Here is a 10,206-nt window from a genome sequence, read left to right as displayed (position 1 = left end):
TTTCATCTATCAAGATCTTGGCAGCCGGTTTCCTTGGACCCCCGTGTGTTTATGTATCCAGACGGTACCGTTTCTTCACCGGGGATTCCAAGAAAAAACCTTTGGCTTATTTTTCTTAAATGAAAAGTAAAAAAACAAATTAGAAAAATCCACTGTCACCCTAGAACCCTTGGAGACTGGACAGGAGAATAAATAATTTACAGAACCTCATGTGCGGGTAATGCTAGAAGACTCTCCCACTTCAAAGGCTGGTACCAGCTATAAATATTAGACCCTCAGACCTCCAGAGAACTGCCTTGTACTTCGGAGGAGTGCCCTGCTTCTTGAGGCTTGTTTTGTACCTCAGCGGACTGCCTTGTTGCTACCAGAGGACTACCCTGCTGCTTGACATTTGTCTTGTACCCTCAGAGGATTGCCCTGCTGATTGAGGCATGCCTTCCTGCTTGATCCCAGAAGTGAACACACAAATCAGGTAACTGACCTCCTGTTCTGAGCTACAAGGACACAACAAGCTCCAGAGGCTCTACTGGAACTGCCCAGCTGACCTGCTGCACTGGACCTGCCTAGACCTGCAACTGGACTTCCTTATGTGCTGCTGCCCTCTGCTCGAGTGAGTTCCTGTTCCCCAAGAGGTGCCTCCCCAGGCCTAGACCCTTGGCTGGTATATTTTTAATCTGTCTTCTACTATTCTAAGCACATCATGTAAAAAGACTCTCATATGTACCACATGCTAAAGATAATGTATTTGAGTTACATCAAGACATTATATCTTTCTTTCGAAAGATTAGACTCAATAAATTCTTTGTTGAAAAAGAAGCAACTTTGGACATGGTCCAGAATTTTTCCGGTTTAACTAATCCTTCGACGTTTACACCCACTTTAGACCAGTTAGGCCCAGAGGTTGAGGTGTTCGAACTTACAGTGCTTAACCATTTAGATAAAGCTACTAAATATATTCCTAAACCGGTTTTCAATCTCAACAAGGAAGAACATCTCAAAACTTTTAGACTAAAGTCACACGTGACCCTGCGAATAAGGTTTAATCTAAAATTCATCAAATTGCAACTCATGCTCTAAATCAGGGAGAGATTTGTGATAAAGAGTTTGATTTTCTGAATTATGGGGACCCCAGGATGCCTTGCATCTATGGGATTCCCAAAATTCACAAAGATGTTCTAGATCCACCGTGATCCACCGTATCGTCCAATCGTTTCAACTATTGGATCTATTACGGAACCTCTTTCAAAATACACTGACAAAATCTTAAGACCGCATGTGGCTAAAATTCCATCTTATATCATGGACACCAAGGCCATAATTAATAAAGTTGAAAACCTTCCCTTTAATCATTTGCGACATATGTTAGTAACTCTTGACATTGAGTCACTATATAGCAATATCCCTCAGCGTGAAGCTATCGATGCGGTCACTTGATTTATTGAAGAACTCAACATTCCCTGCCCAAAATGTTTCCTCATGCAATGTCTAGAAATAGTACTCGCTGAAAACACATTCGAGTTTGGAAACACTCTAGACAAACAGACCAAAGGCGTGAGTATGGGGGCATCTGTTGCTCCCTCAATTGCAAATATTTATGTGGCACTTTTTGAGAAGAAAAATATCCATAATGAGATGGCACCGTTTTTTGAGTCTGTAACTTCTTGGTCCAGATTTATTGACTATATTTTTGTTATCTGGACAGATACAGATGAAAATGTAGCTGAATTCCTGGCATGGCTTAATTTATGTGACCAACACCTTAGGTTCACTTCTCATCATAGTCACAATCAAGTTGAGTTCTTGCACATTATCATACATCACAATGAAGGTGCTTTAGAAGTGGACTTGTTTGTCAAGCCTACTTCAAGGAACACATTGCTAGAATTTGACAGTTATCATCCACGCGCACAGAACGAAAAGTATACCGTTTGGGCAATTTCTGCGCTTGCGCAGAAATTATTCAAACTTGAACGATTTTGACAGACAAGCCATTGACATGAAAGAAAAATTTGCCTTACAAGGGTATCCCCATAGATTGATTCGTGAATCTTACAAAAGAGCTAGCTTCTATGATAAAGATTCATTATTGACAGGTAAGACACCTTCAACTACAAATCAATTGGTCCTTGTCACAAAACATTTGACATTAAATGAAAAAGTTAGACAGATTATCAACTCAAGCTGGCACATTTTAAATAGTGACCCAGAAGAGCAAAAGAAATTACCAAAGTCCATGTTTGCTCATCGCCGTAACAGAAATTTTAAAGATATTGTTACAAGATCTAGATATGTGGAAAGTACCACATTTATTAAAAAAAACATCGATGGAACGCTTCCTATAAAAGGCACTTTTAAATGTTCTAAATGCAAGTCTTGCGAAAGTGCTGTAGAGGAAGAGATTTTGACCCTTAATGGCTATCAAATTACAGTGAGGAAAATGGTTAACTGTAAAACCAAAAACGTGATATATCTTCTACTGTGCCCATGTGGCTTGGGTTATGTGGGTGAAACTTCGCGGGCGTTCCACGTCCGCCATATGGAACATTGTTTGGCAATACACAAATCTAAACCCAATGCCCCATTGGTCAAATATTTTTCGGAGCAAAAACATACTCCAAATGACCTGCGTTGGCTTATCATTTAAAACATTGAAATCCCTCAGAGAGAAAGTATGGAAAAAATGTGAAGCTTTTTGGATTTTTGTCTTGGACACACATAAGCGCGGTTTAAACAGTGAAATACCCTGGGAAATTGCGATCCGATATAACTGCCAATAACACCTTAAGCACTCCAACATAAGTCCCAATTTTTTTTTTCTGCATTAAGCATATCAGCGGTTTTTTTTTCTAATTTAACAACTCCTGTGAAAGTATACTGCATTTAGCCTAAATTTAGCTATATTACTTGACGATAGGTTAGTACTGGTTTGACTAATCTTAAGCCCTAAAAAATCATTTTTTTTCTATACAAAAGTTTTTGAATCGTATTTATATGCCTATATTTAATTTGCTGCATACTTTTCATAAATAGCTATTGCCGTAGATTTTCCAAACTTTAGACTACATCAGTGTGTCTTCATTTTTTGCTCCACAATGGGGTACTTTCGCTTTTCAAAGTATTTGCAGTGTTATCATTGTAGTTCTAGATGAACACGTAGTCTATCTTCAGTTTCTATCATTGTATGACAGCCTCTATACGTATGGCGTCACTCCGTTATTTGAATATGTCAGACACGTCTGGTTCAGATGTACACTTGCCTTTATAAAACGCTCTGCTTTTCCACTCTACATTCGGGACCATCCCATGCACGTCTGTACGGCTGTTCGTTTGGAAACTTTTTATCCCAAGTAAGTAACGGGTTAGTGTGGGTGTCACGTAACTGTCTATCGACTGGTCCGCTCAATACAAACTCTTTAAGGCACAAAATATTGATTGCGCACAGAATGCTATAATAGCGTGGCTAAATAATGATCATATTTAGAGGCAGATTGTGCATTAGCTCTATCTAAATACTATAAGCTGCTAAAGTCATACCTGTTCAATGTTAGCACGTATATTCATGTGACATTTAAACGTGCACAGTTATGCTAATTAGCTCCTTTTAAACATCAGTGCAGTACATGCATTATTAATCTTTTGGATTGAGCACTCTATACACTGCTTGGTTAGAAATGTTTTATCGCAAACAAGTAACTGGTTATTGTTTGTGCCTCGCATATGTCCATCGCTTGATCCGCTCGACATAAACTTTTTAAGCACAAAATATCGGCCGTATAAAGAGAGCTATAGTAGCGTGGCTAAATAATGATCATATCTAGAGGCACATTGTGCAGTAGCTCTGTTTAAACATTATAAGCAGCTAAAGTTACTCCTGTTCACTGCCAGCGTTTACATTCATGTGACACTTAAACGTGCACAGCCATGTTAATTAGCTTCCTTCAAACATCAGTGCAGCACATGCAGTATTACCCTTCCGGATTGACCACCAGCTGCACTTTTAAAATATAAATAAGTCCTAAGCTATGATTCTATGCTCTAGGCTGTTTGTTATATAAAAAATATAGTGCACTTCCAAATGTTTGCACTTTCTTTTTAAAAAACCCTCAATGTACTATAACTTCTTAATTCCATAGTTCGATACCACATCCTTACATTTTCGAACGTATAGGCATATGTACAATTTTTCAATCACACAGTATTTTTCATCTTCCGCTTGTGTCATTTTCGCGAGTGCTCATTTTCGTCTTTCCACTTTCACAGTGATCATCCTTTGTCACATTTTGAGACGACCATATAACTTTGAGTATTGTCTAGATGACCATTTTGAATAACTTATAAAGTGAGGTAAATACCTACATATGTTTTTAATAATCTTTTAAACATATATCAGTAAATGTTTGCTTTACATCAATATAATGTAATGATTTTTTCATTATAGTTCCATATTTGCGCACACAACAGACTTATCAACCTGGATGGTCGTTACTCTGGACTCTTGGGAGCAAGTACCAGTACTTTATCAATTGACTTATATAAAGAGCCTTCATTTACATTGGTTTTAGGTAATTGCTGCCTCTCTATTCAAATCTATAAATTTTATTTAGGAACCCTAAATTTAAAAGAAGTTCTTACTTATCGATTATAAAGTATCCTATCTACCTCTTAAAAGTAAGCAATAATATTGAAAAAACTATAATTGATATTTACCCATATTTCCAGTGCCACCCTTCAATATTATCCCCCCCCCCCCCTTTTCTTTTTAGTTTAGGTAACTTATATACCTTCTTTGGTTCCAAACATCCTTTTTGGTTCCATCTAAAAACCAAATTAGGTAAGCTCCTTGTATAAAGTGTTGGATCCATTTTCTGTCACATCTGAGTTACCATGAGGTTCAAAATCATCTGTATCCAGACAACGTTTTGGTTTCTAATCTTTCATTCACTTTTGTCTGTGAGGTTGAAGGGTCTATATCATTGTTGAAACAACCTATATACATCTACCATGCTCCATTCTAATTTTGCTGAAACTAATTCCTCAACCCTTTTCCTTATCTTTTTTCCTTTTTCATTCTACACAGAGATTTAGTTGTTGTATTTTATCATTATATGCTACATAGTAAGTAACGGTGTATATGCATGTTACCAAGACTCAGTGTACTAGGTATGTTTGTTAATTGTTACATATATGTTTTTTTATTGTTTGCTTAGGTCATTTCTGTGGCTGTCCTGAAGAAGGCGCTGAGCACGCCGAAACGCGCGTAGAGAAACAAAGAATTTTCCTATAACTAAGCCACTACATTTTAATATGAAACAAACCTCTATACTTATGTTTGCTTTTTTTGTATTAACATTTAAATTGTTTGGATCTAATTGTTGTATATTTGTCTATTTATGTACATCTGCCTATGTCATGTTGTTAAATATAGTATGTTTTATATGTCTCACAAAAACCTTTTTTACTATGAATTAACATGAATAAAATGAGATTTTTTATATAAATGTTGAAGTACACTGAGTCACTGTTTATATTAATGTGCCTAGTTAAATTGCCCAGGTTTTCTTTTTCTCATCTGCTTAGACCTGCAACTGGACGTCCTGGTGTGCTGCTGCCCTCTGCTCGAGTGAGTTCCTGATCCCCAAGAGGTGCCTTCCCAGGCCTAGGCCCTTGGCTGGCATCCCTTGAGCTCATCTGGTGACATGAATGGGCCAGTTTGCGTTGAGATCCTGCTATCCATGACGACCAGCAAAGCAAAGTTTAGTTTTATCTGGCTCTTGGTCCTACAGCGACCGCCAGCAGTGACCAACAATGGAGGACCTTCACTTTACACTGCAGTGCCAATAGCCCGTGGTAACCACCAATGCGAAGCTCCCTCAACAACTATCTGCAATGCTCAGCAGGATCTTCACGCTACAGCAAAGACCATTCGTGATGCCCAGCCTGCTATTTACACTACAGCAAAGATCATCCATGATGCTTTTCTCATGGCCACCTCCCCCCAAACTTACTCTTTATGCCAGACTTTTAGAAGGTCACTTTTTCTGTTGGACTAACCTGGTCCCTGTATCTGACCCATGCACCATCGTGGTCATCCTGAACTTGTGACTTTTTCCTGCTCTAGGATGATGAGATGACAGTGAGTGGAATGCGCTTTTAAGCACAATGCTTACATAAATCTTTGAAATTGCATATCTCTGGTTCTACTGATTGAACTGTTGCGGTTTTGGTCGAATTACTTACTTCATTTTACTATATTTTTTAATTGGTGTGGGATTTTATTGTGTCGTGCTTTCGCTATATTACTATTTGAGTACTGCATACATTTTTAAAGCATTGTCTCTAACTTCAGCCTGACTGCTTTTGTGGCAAGCTACTACAGTGTTAAGCACAGTTTACTTTAGTGACTTGTGTGGTATACCCTGACAGGGATTGGGTTGTTGCTTGAGAAAGTAATTAACCCTCTCAATCAAAAAACTATTTCTTACAATTATCTTGTGCTTCAAGTGTCTCCATTCTCATTTTGAAACACTTCAGGAAACATGTGTTTTAACATGGGCACATACTGCTTATGAACCTTGTGACTAACTATGGCATTAATAGATGGAGAAGCATTAAGGTTCAGTAGAATACCCAACTCTTGCTGGTGTGCCCCACTAAAAAAGGAATCCACTTTCTTGAAAACAAACATTTTCCCCTTAGTTTTTATGCCAGAAAGTTCTATATCCAAACACAAATACCCAGGAAAAATAGTTTTATGCTCACTATAACCTCCAAGTTGTACATCAGGAAGAATTAACATTCGCTCACTCTTCACTTTCATCATTATTGCCTTTGCTTATGAATCTATCTCAGGCACGGTGATCAATTCAATATCTTCACCATGCATCCTCACAACACATTTAGGAAATACTTTATTTACTATCACTAACACACACCACCACCTTAGGATTACAATTGTCCTCTCATTAACTCAACCAACTTTGTTGCCCACATTGGTTTTGCATACTCTCCCAAAAATGATATCTTCTGAGGGATAAGCTTTGAAATGTACCACATCATAACAGCTCCCACATCCAAAACACAATATTGTGGATTTATTGTTTTCAATTTTATTATTTCCATCTTCCTTTGTTAAACACATGACATCTAATTGCATACATTTTCTTTACTGTCTCCACTTTCATGCAGGTGCTTGGATTCACCTAGTTGTGGCTTCTAATCTTTTAAACAAACACTTCTGGTTGTTTTATTATTTTGGAAATATTTACTATAGGACCTAAAGCTATTCCAGTCCCCTTTCATGAAATTTCCTTTAGTTTCTTGTTTTTGGTCTTCATCCTTATTTGATCTTTTAGTACTTGGCAATACATTATTGTTCCAAACTCCCTTGACACAGGTAAGGTCGCAAAGCAGACATATAATCCTCAATAGTTTCATCCTCCCTCTTTGCTCTAGAAAATAAAATATATTTCTATGACTGTTAGTACTTTGTTGCAAATCTTTGGGTGAATTCTCTTACCGCATATTGAAAGGCATCAATACTCTCCGGATTTCCAAAAGATGGGCTATTTGTGAATTATTTACTGCTAAATCCACCCAAAGAGTGTGTAAGCAACAAAAGTTATTTTTGTGTTGAACTACCTTCTCCTTCTAAAACCTCTACATACGCAAAAGGAAACTGGGTACCACAGTTTCCAGTCCATGGACTGAGGTGTGTTCCTGCCATCTGGAGAAAAGAAGGTGGTATAGCCATATTGGCATATTATTTTCCTACTATTTTGTGCAAAATTACAGGTCAAAATAGATAGTTCAATGACTTATGATGGGCACGCTAAAGTATTCAACTACAAAGGGATATGACTAATGATTGTAGCACTAACCAACTAATAAAACATGTTTGTTAAAATGTACTTATTGTGACAATATATCCTTTTCTCAAACCTTGAGTACATCCACAGAAAATTCCCTGTTGGATTGCTCATTGCTTCTGTTGGTACTTCTGTTGCTTACAACTATGAAGAAAATGAAGACTCTGCAAATGTATCTTATCTGCACAAAAACACAAGCCCTGTTCACTTAGAGAAATAGTCTGAACTGAAATTAGGCCGCAATATGGCTGACACTTGCATGCACTTGCATGTTTATGCTAAGATGCATTCAAACTTCCTCATCAGGTTTAGTTGCCTGATCTATGCGTAGACACTTTCCTCTCAGTCCACCACAGTGGTCCCTGGATGCACTGCTGCACTCTTGTGCTACTTCCAAATGCGTCAGAGAGACGTCTTAATTTTTCCATTCATTGACAAGATAGAAATCACAACACCATGATAAGACACACAACGATTCTTACTCGGATAATGGCAAGCCGCAGATCCTAAATGGACAAACTTGACTGCTTTCATTGATTATGCTCATCAGCACTGGTTCTGTCAATCAGGTGCAGTGCAGTTTGGTCAACTTCTGCACTTCACTTCACTTGTAACCAATATAATAAAGGTGCTGAACTCTCAGGTAAGCCATAGAACAAAGTTATACTCTCAATATGCAGACGCAGATAGGTAATCATCAGATAAGTAAATCAACTACCTTCCAATCATTCTAGATTTTCCCCAGAAGAAACATTTTGGATCTTACAGAGGAATACAACTCAGCCTAAATTATGACTTGCACTTGGATTCTATTACAAGTCCAAAGGCTCAGTTCTTTACTTTCAAACCTCAATTGAAGAATGAATACATACAGAAGAAATTCAACAATGTTTCTAGTATTACCAGTTTAAAGATAACTGCTGCATACTAGTCCACCGAATTCACAATTTATAGTTTACTGACCTACCCTTTACTTGCACTGCTGATGACCTAACATAATACATCACTCATATGTTAAATGACATAATTGATGACATTACTGATGACATTCTAAATTACAATATAGAGTATATCACTGATAACACTATAGTTATATACAGCATAGAGTTACTGAGAGTACATATCAGTGGCAGCCACCATAAACAAAGGGTGGTGAGTCGGGTGGGGTCACATGAGAGGCGTTGAGCGGTGAGGTGCGGGTTGTGGAAAATACAACGTTAAAAAAAAACTTACCTTTTGCCGCCGGCCGCCTCCTGCGTTACATTTTGTCGCACCACCTCTCCTCTTCCTGCCTGGTCCCAGCAGCCCCTGGGACAGACCCCCTGTCCTAGCCCAGCACAGGGATTGGTCTGAGCAGGCAGGAAAGACGCCCTGCTGGAGGATGCTCCAGAGTTTGTCCAGTAACTGTTTATCGACCTACAAGCAGACTATTGGGGACGATATACTTTTGCCATTTCGGTCGCCTCGTATCCAAGGTGAATGGACTTTCTGAACACCTGGCCCATGGATAATAGACCCGTGCTTCCTAACTGTACTCTCCAGGCCCCTCAGTGGGAATTTCATTCTACAGCTCGCTATAATTTTTTACATTAGGGAGCCGCAGCTTTCAGAAGACCAACCCATGTGTGCAGGTCTCCTATTCAGCTCCTCTAGAACTGGCATTGGTTCAGGCTCCCAAGTTGCCTGTAGCATCCTCTGCATCATGTGTTTTGCGCCTTGAAGAAGGTGTGACCAACATCTTTGGTCGTTCACTGAAAGGTGCGTCGGCGCTGGTGTCCACTGATCAAAACATCTCCTTTAATATTATCATATATTTGTCTTTCCTGAGGTTCACATGTAGCTTCAAGAGAATATGTAGCAATGATGCATTTGATACAAATGTTTTAATTGTGGCTATTCGATATGGATGAATAATTATGAAGCATTCTGTGTTTAAACTTATGTAAAATACCCTCAATGATCATTTGTAGAGATTATTGTGTTTAACCACAATACATCAGAGCACACCCGATCGTTATGTCAATAATCCAACAAGGAAGTCAAAAAAGAATAGAGTGGAAATTCTTCCACAAAATACATTCCAATTATGCTGGTCAAATGTCCTTCCAATTGCATTTAAAGCAAAATCTTGAATGAGGTCCTTCCGTTTACTTTTAACATTTCAATGCAAGAACACCATTTTATTTAACATTTTTGCTGGCTCTGAGACAGGTAGTGGGGCGACGCTCCTCCGCCATTGCGGAGGAGCCACCACTGGTACATGTGAAAGTCGATAGTAAGGATATAGTGTAATGCCTGGAGGCAAGCATGATTGTGCATGTTAAAGGTTATGTGGTGCACT

At 38.5% G+C, this 10,206-nt stretch overlaps 1 long non-coding RNA gene across 2 annotated transcripts; it reads left to right on the top strand.

The window, feature by feature from the left end:
• Positions 1-3,228: 3,228 nt before the first annotated feature.
• Positions 3,229-7,846, top strand: LOC146820781 (uncharacterized). 2 transcript variants are annotated; one of them, XR_014962620.1, is made up of 4 exons: positions 3,229-3,347; positions 4,261-4,344; positions 4,439-4,562; positions 5,578-7,846. It is a non-coding gene; the product is annotated as an uncharacterized LOC146820781 (long non-coding RNA). The 2 variants fall into 2 exon arrangements; XR_014962619.1 differs by lacking the exon at positions 5,578-7,846 and adding an exon at positions 5,208-5,545.
• Positions 7,847-10,206: the final 2,360 nt, after the last annotated feature.

The sequence above is a fragment of the Triturus cristatus genome, chromosome 6 (assembly GCF_964204655.1).
Source record: "Triturus cristatus chromosome 6, aTriCri1.1, whole genome shotgun sequence".
Lineage (NCBI taxonomy): Eukaryota > Metazoa > Chordata > Amphibia > Caudata > Salamandridae > Triturus > Triturus cristatus.
This window is presented reverse-complemented; position numbering and strand designations above follow the sequence as displayed.